The sequence below is a fragment of the Canis lupus genome, chromosome 3, assembly GCF_048164855.1.
Source record: "Canis lupus baileyi chromosome 3, mCanLup2.hap1, whole genome shotgun sequence".
Taxonomy (NCBI): domain Eukaryota; kingdom Metazoa; phylum Chordata; class Mammalia; order Carnivora; family Canidae; genus Canis; species Canis lupus.
Genome location: NC_132840.1, coordinates 82,406,945 through 82,423,611, shown reverse-complemented (window position 1 = coordinate 82,423,611; position 16,667 = coordinate 82,406,945). Strand labels below are relative to the sequence as shown.

At 38.7% G+C, this 16,667-nt stretch overlaps 1 long non-coding RNA gene across 2 annotated transcripts in view; it reads right to left on the bottom strand.

The window, feature by feature from the left end:
* The window catches only part of LOC140625610 (uncharacterized), a 258,967-nt gene that overhangs the window by 13,847 nt on the left and 228,453 nt on the right, over window positions 1-16,667 (bottom strand). Inside the window, exons 3-4 of one of the 2 annotated variants that reach the window (XR_012024955.1) lie at window positions 8,322-8,473; window positions 3,505-3,711 (exon numbers count right to left, since the gene is read on the bottom strand). This is a non-coding gene — a long non-coding RNA (uncharacterized lncRNA). The remainder of the gene's footprint in view (window positions 1-3,504; window positions 3,712-8,321; window positions 8,474-16,667) is intronic. The other variant, XR_012024956.1, reaches the window with a different exon arrangement.

The window sequence follows — 16,667 nt, the reverse complement described above, 5'->3', positions numbered from 1 at the left end:
CTTTTCCATATGGTCTCTTAAGCCTTTCCCTCCACTGCCTTTTATTTCACAGGCTATGGCTGTGGTGGGAACTTTTTTGTAACTTAATGTTAATTTCTCTATTGAAAAGTAATTTGAATTTTCTGTCTCCTAAAAAACGCCAAATGTGTGGATCATGTGTTTCATTTCTGCCCCTTGTTTAACTTACAGGTTTTAGGGAGGATGTCTGAAGATACTTGGATTTAGAAGGCCACTATGATGCTCAAGAATGATAATTTTAAAAGGACACAGACTTGGAAGAACAACTGGAATTTTAATAGCATTTAAAGAGGCTGTATCCTGCATAAAGAAAACTGGATAAGGAAAACCATGGCATAGGGTAAATTTAAAGGGATAGCTCAGAAATAATTTGATACTATTACAGAATAAGCAACCTTAAATAACTAAACAATGAAATTAGAAAGATTAGCTGAGTTTAGCTCTCAGAGGATCCCAAGTACTATGGTAAAGAGAGTGGAATTTATTTATTTTTTATGCAGAGAAGAATATAAATGAGGGTGGAACACAAGTTGTTTATTTATCCTTACCACATATCATTTGTTTCAGCAAGGAAATTACAATCTATAGATAACCTATGACATGCCAAGTGCAATTCACTGCATTCTTTCATTTAACTCTTACAAAAACTCATGAGGTAAATAATTGGAATTATTAGAAAATTAAATGCATTTAAGTAATAATATTAGATTTACAGCCTAAACCTAGATTGTCATGATTCTCAAGCCCATATACTTTCCACCAATACCACATTGCCCTCCTAATCACACAAGGGATTATGAAGAAGGATGAACCAGAATAGAGGGAGATTAGGGCAAAAGGCTGACCCAGAAATTGGCTAGCAGGACAGTAACAAGATCAGTGCATGTGGGAATTGTCAACCTGTGAAAAGAAATAGGGTACATTTTAGCACAAAAATAAGTAGGAACTAGCAGCAGTACATTATAGCACTTAGGAGCACAAGTTCTAGAAACAGACTGCCTAAGTCCAAATTCTGCTCCAGGATTTATTAAATGTGTGACCTTGAGAGAATTATTTATTATTTCATTGCTTAAGTTTGTTTTTATTATTTAAAAGTGGGACTCCAGTTAGAGAAAAGCAAATATCATAAGATTTCACTCATATGTGGAACTGAAGAAACCAAACAAATAAGCAAAGAGGGAAAAGAGAGAGAGAGAGAGAGAGAGGGAGAGAGAGAGAGAGAAGAGAGGCAAACCAAGAAACAGACTACAGAGAACAAACTGATGGTTACCAGAGAGGATGTGTGTGTGTGTGTGGGGGGTGATGAGGATGAAGGAGGGCACTAATCATGATGAGCACTGGGTTTTTATGGAAGTGTTGAATCACTCTACACCTCAAACTAGTATTATACTATATGTTAACTAACTGTAATTCAAATAAAAACTTTTAAAAATAAATAAAAATGGGACTATCAATTTCAAATGGGTTGTTGTGTTTCTCAAATAAGTGGAAACTTACATGGTGCCTGGAACGTAGTATGCATCAATAAACACTACTTACAACTACTATTATTATTACCATTTTTATTTTCATTACCATTAATGTTTAGAAATAAAAGAATATAAAATGCTCCAAAGTCTCCAAGCTGTATATTTTTAGGTGACTGGCAAGATGGAGGTACGCTGAAGGACTGATTAAAAACTCTAAAAAAAAAAAGAACTCATTTATAGGGAAAATCAGTGAATTTGTTTTGGGAGGGAAAATCATGCCTTAAATAGCTATGACTTTTCTGATTTCTCCAGTCTGTTAAGTGTCTATGTGGGAGTTTTTATATAGGGATTTTCTCAATAAATAGTGCATTTCCCTCTGTTATTCACTAACATGCTGATTCTGACATTGAACTGGTTTCTTGGACTTGGAGATCAGTTCCCACCAATCTGGTTTCACCAGATGAAACCTTTTGAGTTTGACCTGCTACCTTCTAGAATCTGTAGTCAGCTGCTCTTTTTTATTCACCTACATTCTTGCCATAGCTCAGCAGCTGGGAATTCAGTTTGTACCATCACTGAACCATAACGCCCAGCTTACAGACTTCAAGAGTCACAAAACATGTCTGGTAAGCGTTCGTGTGTTTGTATGGCATATAAGCTACTTAGATTTCAAAAACTGAGATTAAAAAATTGTGATATTGTGTCAAGTAAGTCATCTATTTTGCATTCCTAATCTCCTTTTAAAGCACAAATACTGAGTATACACTTAATGTTTTACTACATACCAAATTTGATACTTGGAATATGTAATTGAATGGGAGACAGTTCCTGCTCTCAAAAAAAGGTCCTGAAAAGATGGTAGTATGCATAAGAAAATCACTCATCACAATACATTGTGATGAGGATTGTATATAAAGTGCTACAAAAGTATAGGAGAAGCTCTAACATAGTCTACATGAGACAGGGAGAAGGCTTCCTGGAATTGCTGACCTTGGAAATGCAGGGGCTAGAAGGATGAAATTCCATGTGGAACATCTACCATTTGCATAAGAAACACATTTAAGAGCAACTGCTAGTCTATGTAGTAGGAGGGTAGAAAATGGGTCTGAGAAGGAGCCAGATTGTATCCAACCTAAATGTCAGAAAGAAGGCTTTGACATTGTTCTAATGGGGGGAGGGAGGGAAGCCACTAAAAGGTGTTAGGGTGGGGGACGGGGAATGGGGGTGATAACCAGGTTTGCATCCTAGAAGGATTCCTTTTTAGCAACCCTGTGGACTGGGTATTGAACTGTGTCTGCAGTATCACAGCATTCAAGTTTCCACATGCACTTGAGCACCCAATCAATGAGACTAAACCAATCATGGGTTCTTACTTCTATGTTACAGATCAAAAGGCAGGTTGTGGATGAATTGTCCAAATTACTTTGCCAACATAAGGCAGCAGCCAGGCTGAGCCCTGATCTATATCCCAGCTAGCAGAGGGTCAAAGAGCCTCTTAATTCAATTCCCTATAATCTTCAAGTAAGTGCAAAATTTCAAAAGCTTCCCCAAATGAGATGGTTTTAAAAACTGAGCTGGATTCACTGTAGAAGTTAAGTTTAGGTTTTCTTAGGATTGAGTTTGCTGGATATACCTTGACTGCTCTTTACTGTCTCTTATTAATGTTGCAAAAAAATGTTGCCAAAGAGAAGATGAACTTTTGCTTCACTGACTTTGTCGTGTTCTTTGGGAAGATAAAAGAATAGCACAGGGTGTGGTTCAGATGGTGGGTAAAGGAACTGTATAGTAAGCAACCACAGACGTGAGTGATACCTGGATAAATTCAAGAACAACTCTAAACAGCTTCTAGTCTTTTTGCTAAAAATGACAGTAATTTTGTAGCCTGGATCTTGGAGTACAGAGTTAAATCCAGTTCCAAAACCCATCGGTTCTATGTGTCTAAGTAAATTATTGCACTTCTCTCAGCTTGAGTCTGGGGGACAATGTTCGCAGACACAAGATGGCAATGACATGTTACCTTTTAAAAGTGCCTTTATTTCCTTAAACGGTCAGCTTTTCCTGAGACTTGACTCAGAATCAGGATCCTGTAATCCAGAAGGTGTAGGTCTCCCTTTGTTCTCCCTTTCTTTGGCTTCTGCAAAATAGCACTGGCTCTCCCCATCCAAGCACTCTGTCATCTCTGTCAGGGTTCTACTGGCTATTGAAACCACCTGCCAGGAAATTTCTTGGGATACAAAACAAAAAACAAAAAACAAACAAAAGAAAATGGTGACATCAATACTGACAGGTCCCCATGGATTTAGCCATAGTTTCTGACATTGCAGAATAATAATAATAATTTTTTAAAAAACAGGACAAATAGTCTCCCCACAAACGTGTAACTTTAGTGATAGACTAATGCCTTAAAAAACATAATTATCTTTATAGCCTCAGTGTTGATACAGACAGGGCTTTCTCTAGGGACCACTGGATTCAAGGAATGTGCAAAATGTCCATTTAGGAACTGAAGTGTTATCTTTCATGCCACAAATCTTTTTTTTTCCCCCTCGGTGGAAATCTCAGAACTTTCCTCTATAATCCTCACAGAACAAATGGGGAATGAAAATGAGCCTTATATTCATGAAGGCAGTATGCTTTACCAAAGAGTAGCAAATGTACAACTCTTGTTTTACAGCAAGGAGGATCAAGGGAGTTATGCCAAAATATCACAGACAACTTTTCTTTGTCCTTGGGTTTTATTCTCCCGAGACGCCAGGGACCAAGGCTTATTGGAGGGTTGGGAGGATATTTTAGTGTACCCTAGAAAGTACAAAAACACAGATTATCGTACTGGGTAAATACTCAACTACTTCTACAAGAGGATACTTCTTTTATCTCTTTATTTGAAGATAGGATTTTCTTTTTTAAGTCTTGGAATTCAGGAGACTTTCAGTAAAATTCAGAAATACTTATTCTTTCATGGCACCCCTCACAGATTATACCTAAATCCCACTGGAGAATTCTGATTATACTTCTCCAAGAGAGCCCTTGGACTTTTTTAGGGTGGGCTTAACTCTCATCTTTGCAAAAAGGACAGTGTTCCCATGGTGATGAGCATGATATCATCAGGACTGGTTCCAGCAGTGGGTACAGACCCATTGCTCACCACAGGAATAGATGGGATAAGAGATAACAGCATTTTCTGTTCAAACACAGATAACTCAGGCTAGCCAGGAAGATGAGCCAGGCTAACAAGCCAGGAATTTTCAGTCAATGTAAGCCTGATAGATTGTTTAAAATGATTATCCTCTTCACTGTCAAAGGTACTCTAAAATAGCAGGAATTCTCTTGTCCTATTTGGCTCCTCCAAGGATATGTAGCCCATATGGGTAGGTGGCAACTTGAATACATTACTGAGATGCTAATATTAGGCTTTTGTGAGCATGAAAAGCTTTCACTCTCTATTAAGCCAAATTACATAAAGCTGGAGCTGGAAAGTCAGCTATAGCATACCTTTTGCAGAGGGCTGGAAAACTGATATAAGCTTTGCAGCATGCTATGGCTTTCCAATCACCTAACTTTATTCTAAATAGAAAAGTTATACCCTTTGCAAAATTCTATTATGCCAAATCATCCTTCTAAAGCCATCAGCATAAGAGAAGCACGAATCCATGTATGATCCCCTTCTCTGACTCATCACCAATTTAAGTAACATAGGTCTATGTATAAGCTAGCCTAAAATTAGTGAATCTTTACCTACTAATATATGCCCTTCAATATCCTAGCTTTCAAGACTATAACAAGGGTATTCACTTGTCAGTACGTCCATCTATCCATCTATGTATCCAATAAGTTGTCTATTTCTTAGGCTTTCATTGAGTACTGACTATATTCTAGGCACTATGCCATACATAATGTCTAGAATAAATAAAAAGATGAATATTATATAGTTCTTACCCAAGAGAAATGCAAAAGGAATGAATACATAAACAAGTAATTACTATGAAACGTAATGTTTTGAATGGGAGTTTGTACTGAGATGTACACAAATAAAGGTATAGTTAACTTTTCCGTGAAAGTCAGGGAACATATAACAGAAGAGCTAGCATTTAAGATGGGCCTGGGTCTAGGCTGGGTAGAGGCCTTGGGAGTTTCTACAATATCTCTGCCTCATAAGAGAAGACTAAAAAACAGGGAGTATAGACATCAATCGAAGAAAAGTGCAAAATAGATCCTGAATCTTCCACCCATACCCACTTCTGGCACTCTTATCCATACACACACACACACACACACACACACACATATCCTTGAGTGCTGTGATTTCTAAGTTAAGTAGTTAAGGATTAGGTTCATGTTAAGCATGTTCCTAGACCCTGTCCACCATCTAGAGTTGGCCCAAGATGGGCCCAGTGGTACTTACTTACCCTTATTGAGATTATAAACTCCTTAGAGTTTATAATTAGAACCTGATGGAAGTTTCTAGACCTACTCTCCAGAAAAATGCAAAACACATTATATATAAGTCTGTAAAGAATTTCATGGCATCCCATGAATATTTCAGAGAGAGTGTATGGAGTCTATGTCAAGAATGTTTGGCTTAAGACCACAGATGGCATCACAGTGCTCTTATACTCCCAGAATATCCAACTCTCTTAAATAAGGATGGGAAAAACATGGTACAGGAGCAAGTCTTTGATGGTTTATAAAGTCAAATGCACCACTTCTGAGCCATGTAATATTGAATAGCTTTCCCAAGCCTCAACTTACTCAAATATATAATGGGGATATTAATCCTAACTCTCAGTATTCATTATCAAATTTATAGATAACATATGGACTACTACCAGAATGTCTGGCATGTTATTTTTTTGGCTTTTATTATTATCATGAATATCAGTATCAACATTACTGTTGTATAATGACAATACTATAACTACCTTCTAAAAATTCAGGGAGCAAATTACAGTGACCAGATGCAATATCCATCTGAATTTTTCAGAGATATTTTAAACATATTGTTTAGCTAATTCCTTCTGCCTCAAGATGATTAATAAAAACATTGCAATTATATTCTAAGCCCTCTGTGTGGAAAGTATAGTTACCTATATATTCTGTACCATGTTCAATAAATGTTTAATAAAATTATAATACTACTTGGGATTTCCATATTTGTTTCACTTGATAGTCTCTAAGTACTTTGTAGATATTAGTTCATTAATTCTCCAAATTCCACTGAGACTAGGAAGGTAGGAAATGTTAAAGGAGCTTGCTTTGCTTATGGTTTAAAAGACATCGCTTCCCTTCATCCCCCCTCCAAGCCTTGTGACACTACTTCCCACAAAATACATAAGGATTTAACCCCCCATTTTTTTTATCAAGGCCTTTCACTAACTCTACCAGTAGACTAGCTTACCCCACTCAACTTTCCTAAGCCTTACTTTCTCTTTCCCCATTATGCTTCTCAGTCTCTGATTCTCTTTAATAGATTTAATCTCTGCAATGGGTTGGTTCCTTTTAGATCCATACTAAAGACAATTCTAATAACAAGTTAACAATAACCACAACAGCTCCTGTGTTGAGTGTTAGGCACTAGAGTACAGTAAGGGTATTATCTTCTTTGTTGTCTCAAAGACCCAATGTATTATTTTAACATTATCTCTATTTTTCGGTGGAAAAAAAGAATCCATAAGAACTTAAAAAAAAATGTATGAGATTACACAGCTGCAAGGAGCAAAACTGGGATTTGAACCCAGTATACCAAATCCCAGGTATAACTATCTCTAAGGGGCACTTATTGTTAAGAAGACTTATTATTGGAAGCTATGCAAATTTTCCAAAGTCTCAAGATACCATGGGGGAACTTCTTGATCCTTCAGAGTTATGCAGAGACAACCTATATGTTTGAGTCTGGGAACATCAGAGGACTTGCTTTAATACTGGGACCTATAGCAAGGTGAGCTTTCGGTTGAAGCCCTATCAGTTCTAATCTCCATTTATCCTTTCTCCATCCCCTCTCAACTCATCACCCTATTGGAGAACCTGACATGAGAAATCCAAGAAGATTTGAAACTGTGTATTATCTCGGAAGGTCTCCAGAGACCAGCCCAGCCCACGTCTGGAAAGCCAAAATAGACATCTTGCAGGGTCTCACTTTACCTCTGAGTCTTAAAATCTGTGCCTCAGGCTCTTAGGACTCCAAGTCTGGAAGGTGACAATGGTTCAGTGTCATCAGCAGGACTTTCTAGTCCATGAAACCCATACATTCACTGAATTTCATATATACATCACCGCTTAATTAACTCAATGGAAAGCATCCTCTCATATCAGTCTTTAGATACATCATTACTCTCCTCACCTCCCTCCTATAATCTTTGGGAGATTTCTTAGATTCTACCATCATTGTAACCCCTCCTCCTTCAGTAGAACTTCTACCATACTGACTTTCCATTCCAACTGCCAGCAACAGATGCTCATATCACAAAAAGGATTAATTGTATTAGTAAATAAAGAGAAAAATAAGCCAAGGCATATTAAAGGCTTGCTGGGGGCACCACAATATATATAATATTTAATATAATATAATAATAATAAAATATATATATTCCATCATAATCATGACACTGTTTTGATCTCCACATTAAACTGAAATAAGAAACTGAGTGTCAGAGACTTAGTGACATGCCCAAATCCACACAACCATTAACTGGAAGAAAGAGAATTTAAATCTAAATCTGACCCAGGCTAGAACAGTTTTTTTCTACTCCTCAAATGAGATATCATTACTTATGTGAGAGTCACCCATGCTGGATCTTGTTATTTATACTAGTTTGTCATCTGAAAGTTGATAGATACCTTTGACTTTGTCTAGCTGAAGGATCCCAAACTTTATGGGAGTAGGCATTGCATTTAAAGCTCCTTGTTCACCACAAAGGATGAAGGAATGCAGGTGACCGGTGGCAGGGTTGAGGAAGAATCATCAGATAGTAAGAGGTGAGAAGAAAATCCTAGAAGAGGGAAAGAGAAGTGGTTGACAGAAAAGATGGCTTTGGGGTGTAGTCACTAATGGTAATCCATTTGGTAATCCTCCTTCCCACCCCCGTGTCAACACAGGGACTGCAGGTCCAGTTTATTACCATCTTTTCCTAATTCTAAAAATGGGGGTGCTCTGCTAGAAAGATGTAATACAATTCCCCAGATTAAGCAGATACCTTAACTGTTTAGCTCATTTAAGAATAGTTTGGGGGGATCCCTGGGTGGCGCAGCGGTTGGGCGCCTGCCTTTGGCCCAGGGCGCGATCCTGGAGACCCGGGATCGAATCCCACATCGGGCTCCCGGTGCATGGAGCCTGCTTCTCCCTCTGCCTGTGTCTCTGCCTCTCTCTCTCTCTGTGTGACTATCATAAATAAATAAAAATTAAAAAAAAAAAAAGAATAGTTTGGGGCTGATTAAATATGCAATTTCCTGAAAGACCTGGGGCTCCTTAGATACTTGGGCAATATTTGCCACAGTGAACAAAGTCTCCCAAATAATAATGCCAATATCATCTTTATTTTAACAGCTAGAAAAAAAAAATAAACAAGCAAGCAAGCAAAAAAAAAAAAAAGGAATAAAAACATAATAACAAAGTTGTGGATTCCCAAAAGTTGCTTAATAAAATGCTGCCCATGTAGGGAAAATTCAGGTTTCTGCCCCTGGAGGGATATTCCAAGTTATCATTTTATTAAGCACACATTATGTTCTCTCTTTAACCTGTGCAAATGCAGCTATAACCACTGTTCCCACCAGAAAGGCGCCCCGTTGTGTGCCAAACAGTCATAAAGACTTCATGAGGGAGAAGTGAGCTATAACTCAAAACCTCCTACTTGTGCTGGAATGTATGTCAGGGTGCCTTCAATCCTCACAACGACCATAGAGGAAAGATGATTATTGCCAATAGACAGATAGACACGTTGAGGCACAGAGAGAGCGAGCAGTTTGCTACGTAATTGGTAAAACTGTGTTCCTACATTTGCCTGCCTCCAAAGCCCAGGCTCTATTCCCTATTCTATCCTCAACTCATTCCCTATTTCTCTGAATTCTGCAGTATGAAAAGATCCACATTCAACCAGGACCTCTGCAGGTTGGGACTGCAATCAGATGGAAGCGGGAATAAAAGCACAGAGTCTTGCCTCTGAGGCACCAGTGAACACTTAGTTGGCTGTGCCTGTGTTCAGTGTGCTTCAGTAGGACTTAACAAGCTGAACTGTCAAACCAAACCCTGCAGGGATTTCTGAAACCAGGCTCATGAACTCCCCCACCCATAAGAAACATTGATTATGCTCCAAATATGGGTAATGCTGAAGACCAAGGATAGTGTTCAATTCTTTGTCAAATTTGGGGCAGGGAGCCTTATACTTCACGCTAACAACACTGATTTGCAATTCTATCACTTTTCTCACCTTTTCCCTTCAGTCTTCTCAAACAGAAGCTCCTTGTCGTGTCATGCATGACCCCATGTGGTTTATTCCAGAAACTTTCTCCTCCCCAAGTCTCCTTTGGCTGAAGCATGTGCTATGATTGTTTCTTCCTGTGTCTCTAATCCTAACAACATCCCTGGAGAGGTGGTTAGCTAGCAGAAGCACTTATTCTGTCTTTGGATCCTCCCAAGTCCAGGATACCCAGCCCAGTAATTTTGTAAGCATTATTCTGTTTTGAGACAAGTCCCCTAGGTATATAGGTATCTTCTAGAATATTTTTTAAAGATTTTATTCATTTATTCATGAGAGAGACAGAGACATAGGCAGAGGGAGAAGCAGGCTCACTATGGGGGCCTGATGCAGGACTTGATCTGAGGACCCCAGGACCAGGATCTGAACCAAACACAGACGCTCAACCACTGACCATCCAGGCGTCCCATATCTGATATCTTAAAACCTGAAACACCTTTATGTGGGTGTGGAGAAGGTGATGAAGAGATATGTCTGATTCATTTCATCAGGGCAACAGTGAGTAAGAAAACACATCATTTCTCCTAGTACTTCTACGTTCAAAGATGTTCCTCATCATTTGCATCATCTAATGCTCATGGTATCCTTCACTGTTAGAAGATTAGTATCCCTCTTCACAGAAAGAAAAACTAAGACCCAAATGGATGACCTAACCCATCTAGACTTTATTTAGCTAATTAGCCCCAGGGCTCTTTATCCCCAGCCCAGGATATTTTACCCAGACCCAGATGCTTTTCCCCTTTAGCCTTTACCCTAAAATATAGCCAGATTCCTACGGAGTTATTTAGGAAAGATTGATTTCTGGTGGTTGATTTCCCTACTCCTGTAAGAGGCATAATAAATATGATGAATATTACCTATGAGCAGAGATAATAACCTCCCACTTCCCTCTGCACATCCTGGAAATAGTTCTTCTTAGAGACTGTGAAAGGCTAGTGATACTGTCAGAGATGTTGACCTAGACTACAGCCAGCTGAGCCCAAGTGGTAATGTGTCCAGGCTTTCATGGGGCTAAAGCACGAACACAATCACGGCTTCTTAACTGACTGACAAGTTTTGGTTTCTGGCTTCCTAACAAAGGAGAGATGCTATTAAACCTAGCAATTGTCTTTTCTGCAGGCTTAAGGGAAACCACTCAGGTGAATAAAATCTCAAAGCCCTGAGTCTAAGAGCCTCATTAGAAGATGTTTGAATATCATACTGCTTTACTCCAAAGGTTAAACACATTTAACTGGGGAGGGAGAAATCCTACAGAATTGAAGCAAGGTATGATTTACTTCTCAGGGAGCTCTGATGCAGCTCAATCCCATTCCACCCACTGCGGAGGGGTGCGGGGGTTGGGACGGTGGAGGCAGGTAGACAAGACGCAGAAGGCTGGAAGATCCATTCAGATGCAATCTTGGGACCTAGGGAAACACTTAAAAAGCCAGTTGTTGATGTTAATCTCAAATGTCAACCCCAATCCCTTAGTTTTCTCAATGAAACAACTTAGAATTTAGGCAAACCGTGAGTCCACGGGGTCATGTTTTGTTAAGGCAGCTAGCATTTTGCTGTGTTCAAATGAACAATGGATAGGTCTTGAGTAGACTGGCACTGAGGGTAGTCAGTGTCTTTCTTGGAAATCCTGGCCGTGTCCTCCCTAGTGCCCAAGTCCGGTTCCCTATGCTTCAGTTTATAGGAGATTTGGATGAGCTGAGAGGGTTCAGGGAAGACACTGGAAAATGAATAATGAGGGTTTTTTTGTTGTTGTTGTTTTGTTTTGTTTTTAAAATTAGGTGAAAGGGAACTGTAATTAACCACATGAAAAAAAATAATAAAAGCTGATTTTCTTCTCGAATCTGAAAGGTTTAGCAGGTAGTAACCTTCTACTCAGTGAGAGGAAATTGGTTTTCAAATACACCGAGTGTGAGAAGTTGCAAGGAAGTATAAAATCAAGTAACAACGACTTGTGTTGAAAGATTGAATGCATTCTTTGCAAACAAGGGTATGGACTAAATGTCCAATACTTTTTCCATACTGTGATAATATAGAAACCAGGACCTAATGCTGTGCATTGGCTTCACCTTTGACTATCAGCAATTCAATATGATTCAAAGAGCTATTGCCTTTGACCTCCTCCAGAAGGACAAGAGGTTGAAACAGGGCTGGGCCATTTCTTTTCTTTAAAGCCTGCCATAAATATCACCTCTTCCAAAAACGTTCCCCTATCTCATGAGAAGGAGTTTTTTTTTTTTTTTTTTCTTCTTCTTCATTACTCCCATGGATATTAATCTCATCTTGCCTAGGGTGCTTGTCACAGTCTCTTTTTAATATAATTAGCTAGTTCTCTAATAAATACTATATTTCCTGATGACAGTTACTATGTGCTGTTCATTGTTGTTCATTTCATGGTAGCCAGTAGGATGCCTTGGTCCAGCAAAAGATCAATATATGTAAACCGAATTAAACTGAGCTATCTGGGTCTCTGGTGGAAATTTAAAGCAGGAGATGGCATAGTATCATTCCTTAAGGATTTGACTTTCTTATTTGGTCCACAAACCTTCTGTACACTTAGAACAAAATATAAAAACCTTGAGCAAGACACAGTTAAACAACTTCAAATTAGGAGCACTCAGAGGAAATGGATTAGGATGATGCATTCAGACTTGTATCAGGTTTCCAAAATTGTTGAGCACCTACCATCTACCTGATGTTAAAGATTGCTTTATACACGATGTTTCATTGCACACTAGAAATTGTAAAGAAATGTCTAAATTGCAAGATAAGTGATACCATTTCCATTTTAAAGACAGGGAATCTGAGGTTCAAAGCTACGAGCTATGATTTGCCCAAGGTCACATGATTGCTGTTAAAGGATTAACCTGAGCTCGTAATTAGCGCCCAGGTTATCTGGCAGCATTTTCAGTGAGTTTTCACTCTACGTATTTGCCTCGTGAATGTAATATTGAAGAAAGGAAGGAAGGCTATCAACTGGAGAGAAGATGGGAATGGCTCCAGTGTGCTATGGGCTTGTAGAAACATCACTGTTCTCTACCACTCCCAAGATTTTGTTACCAGCAGCTTCCTGCTTTCAAGCCCTTTTACCCCCAGCCAACCAATCAAATGTTGGCTTTTTGCAGTTTCTTCATTAAGCTGGGTGTCGTTGCCATCTGTGTCATTGTCTTGTGTTAATTATGTAACTCAGGACCGTCTTTACCAATCACTTTGGCCCACCTGAGTCTAGAGGCTAGTGTTTCTTGGTACATCTCACTCAACACTCCTCATCCATTGATAAAATCCGGTTTCCTCCTTCTCCAGGCTTCCTGGACCTGCTGAAGTTTTCAAACTATAGTTCAAGCTAAACATTTTTCCAGTTGAGTCTCAATGGCAGTGGAAAATTTCTCTGGAGAAGAGTCATTAAGTACACACATGAGATTCCATGGCTCCTCTGAGCCCAGCTGCCAGGATAAACCTGAGCTCCAAGTTTTAATGCAATGTGAACTTTAACGTGACAATTAACGCAAGGACCTTTTCCCTGAGGCAATTAACTTCTGCTCCTCTGTCTAGCCATGATTTCAGTGCTGGCAGCAGACGGGAAATGAATGTCACCGTCACGGTCAGAACCAGTCAACTTAGACTTGTACCCACAGGGGCCTTTCAATTCACCATTTCTTTGCATCTTTCATGCTTGGGGACCCAAGATTCCCTTCAGGTGCTGTGACTACATTAGAATAGAAAATAGTCAACAGCAGCCCCCAAACCAAGCCAGACTTCTCAACATCTGGAGAATGCTACCCCAGTGCATCCCCATGTTGGCATGTTCCCAGTGCCCTTAATAAATGAAACCCTGTATCTTCCTATGCTTCTGTCCTTAAATGGTAGCTGCCTGGGGATGCAGAAGTGTGTTACTGCCCACCAAGGAATCTCTGCAGGAGTGGAATGTCCTGTATCCAAGACAGTCAAGGGATAAACAGTGAAAGCAACCAATTTGGGAAATTAAAAAAAATAATAAAGAAATATCTCCACATCAATTTGGAGATGTATTGGAAAGAAAGAAAGGAATCAAGAAAGCTTGAGGTGTATAAACTGGGCAGAGCAGGGGGCAGGGGAGTAATGTGATAGTTCTCAATCTAAACTAAAAATAATGAATGAATGAATGAATGAAGAGAACCAACCTTCCTTCACTGAGAAAGACATGGGAAGAAATGTGACTGACTATTGTCTATAAACTTCAGATTGGATATTAGACATTCCTTCCTATAAAGTTTATGAGAACCTGGGAGAAATGACAAAAATGTAATTTAAAAAAAAATTCTCCTGGAGAGCATTAAGAGAGTGTCCTTTTAAAGCAAGCCCCCCTAACAACAGGAACTCCAGGATTCTTATTACTAAGTGTATCCCATATATCAGCAGTTTTGCCATCACATGGTTTAAAATGCAAACTCTTGGGTCCTACCCCACACCTACTCAATCAGAATCTGCATTTAAAAAATCCATTTAAACATTAAGCATCAATCTAGATAAACAACAGAGTATAGCTACAGCTTAGAAGGCATTAATGGTGCCTCATATTTGTTTTTTTTTTTTCTTTCTTTTTTTTTTTTTTTAAAGAATGTCAACTGCATATCCTGCAAAGCTAGAAATTTTCAGCTGTTTCCTACTACCTTTCTGGAACCCTTATCTTTTAGTACTCACTCTTGCCTGCATGCATCTTCAGGAGCACGGATGACCTTGAAATGTACAGCAAGCCTGGGATTATGACCTTGACCACACTCATCCATAAATGCTTTGGCATCCATCCCTATGTTGCTGTTTTAATCTTTGAAGGAGCTTTTTAAAAACCAAGGCACAGGTGTACACCCACAAACACACACACGTGTATAAGCACAAAAGAATGAGTTTTGAAAACAAATAAAATAAAAGTATTGATTTATGTAAAGAAATAATGTTATCCTCACACTGTTTGCTTATCTGGTTTCCTTTTTTCTCTTTAACTTTTATTGCAAATGACTTATCTGTCGGTTAGTTATAGGAAAACTTTGATGGGTATGACACCACTTAAAAAATCTTATTTCCAAAATTACATTCATTAATATTTCACAGCATATTGACAATGGCTCCTTTTTTCTCTTTTTTCCTAAACCATGTCAACTGTATCCATCAAAGTGGAACCACTATGTTTCTCCTTTCCTTGGCTTAAACGTGACTTTTGAGGGTAGGTCCAAGAGGCTGTTGCTCCTGGAGCTGCTTTTGGTACTGCTTGTTTCTCAAACTCCATCCTTCTGCACTTTTCCTTTTCTGTACCTAGAAGAACTCACTGCTCCCAAGAAGCCAACGGCAGACACACAATACCTACCCTGGTAATATATTCACAGGGCTACCCAAGAAATACAAATAATCAGAGACTCATAGAATTTTGAAAAACATAAAGGGACTTTATCTAGAGTAACTCTTTTGTTCCACAGAGACTAATGAGAAAGGGAATATACATAGCCCCAATTTATATGCTTATACAGCTATTTAATAACAGACCTGGAAGTAGGCCACCTAGTCCAAATTTCCAATCCCATCCCACTCCCCTCTCTCTTATACACATGCACACACACACACACACACACACACACACACACACATTCAATCCATCTTCCAAATCACAGCTTCATAAGTTTACACATACCAAGAAGGACAAGGATCATGTCACATTGTTCATAACCATGGTCCTTCTGCAACAGCCACAAGAAGCACCAGAAGGATTGTGTATTGAACAAAGGAACAAATGAGCAACTTTTTCTTTGAATTTTCTGTTGATGGCTCAGCACCGTCAAACACATTAATGTTCAGTCTGTCCATGTCCTGATCCAATAACATATCATTATTTCTACATACATGTGAACCCTAGTGGGTTAGAGCCATGCATTTAGAATGGGAATAGCAATGGGCTTCCATTTCTTCTGGTCCTGAAGGAAGCACATTCTAAGAGACAGGCACCTGCAGGTAGAGGCTACAGCAGGGCAGACAAGGCTTTCTAGATGAATGTGGGTGCCTTACCCATGAACAGGCAGTCAAGCAGATATGTAATCAGCATGGTCCTTTTAACACAGCACTAAATCAAGTTATTAATCTGTAAATACATTTATTATTATTCTTTAGTTAAAACATCAAAATACTAGTAAGAAAAGTAAAAAAAAAAGACATGATAGATATGATGTGTATTATATATGTATTATATATGATATATACATATAATATCTATTTCTCTATATATCCATATTTATCTGTCATCTATCTATCTTTCTATCACCTATATAGAAAGAGGATGGCTTGATTCTTATTTTTTCAAGGGTATGTGGGCCTGGGTAGTTATTTTATGATATGTTTGATTTTTGCTTTTCTTTTTTTCTCAAAACTTCTCAAGCCTGTTAAATTTCATGACCCCCAATGTATCTGGGGGTAAATATGAATTGATGGGTAAATACTGGGAGGGGAGAACAAATACCATGAACCTTATTTCACTGATTTGGAAAATAATGAATAATGTAGCTTCCTATTTTAATACAAAAGGGCTCTATCTTTCTATCTGCCCTACCAGATTTATTTCTATGATAATAGGTGTTGTTTCCCTGTGGAGAGTTAAAGTCCTAACCAAAGGAAATGTTGGAAGAATGCATTTTGGCCTACAACCACAGATAAACATTGTAAAAGATGTACTGTATTCTAACCCAGAAAGTGGCAG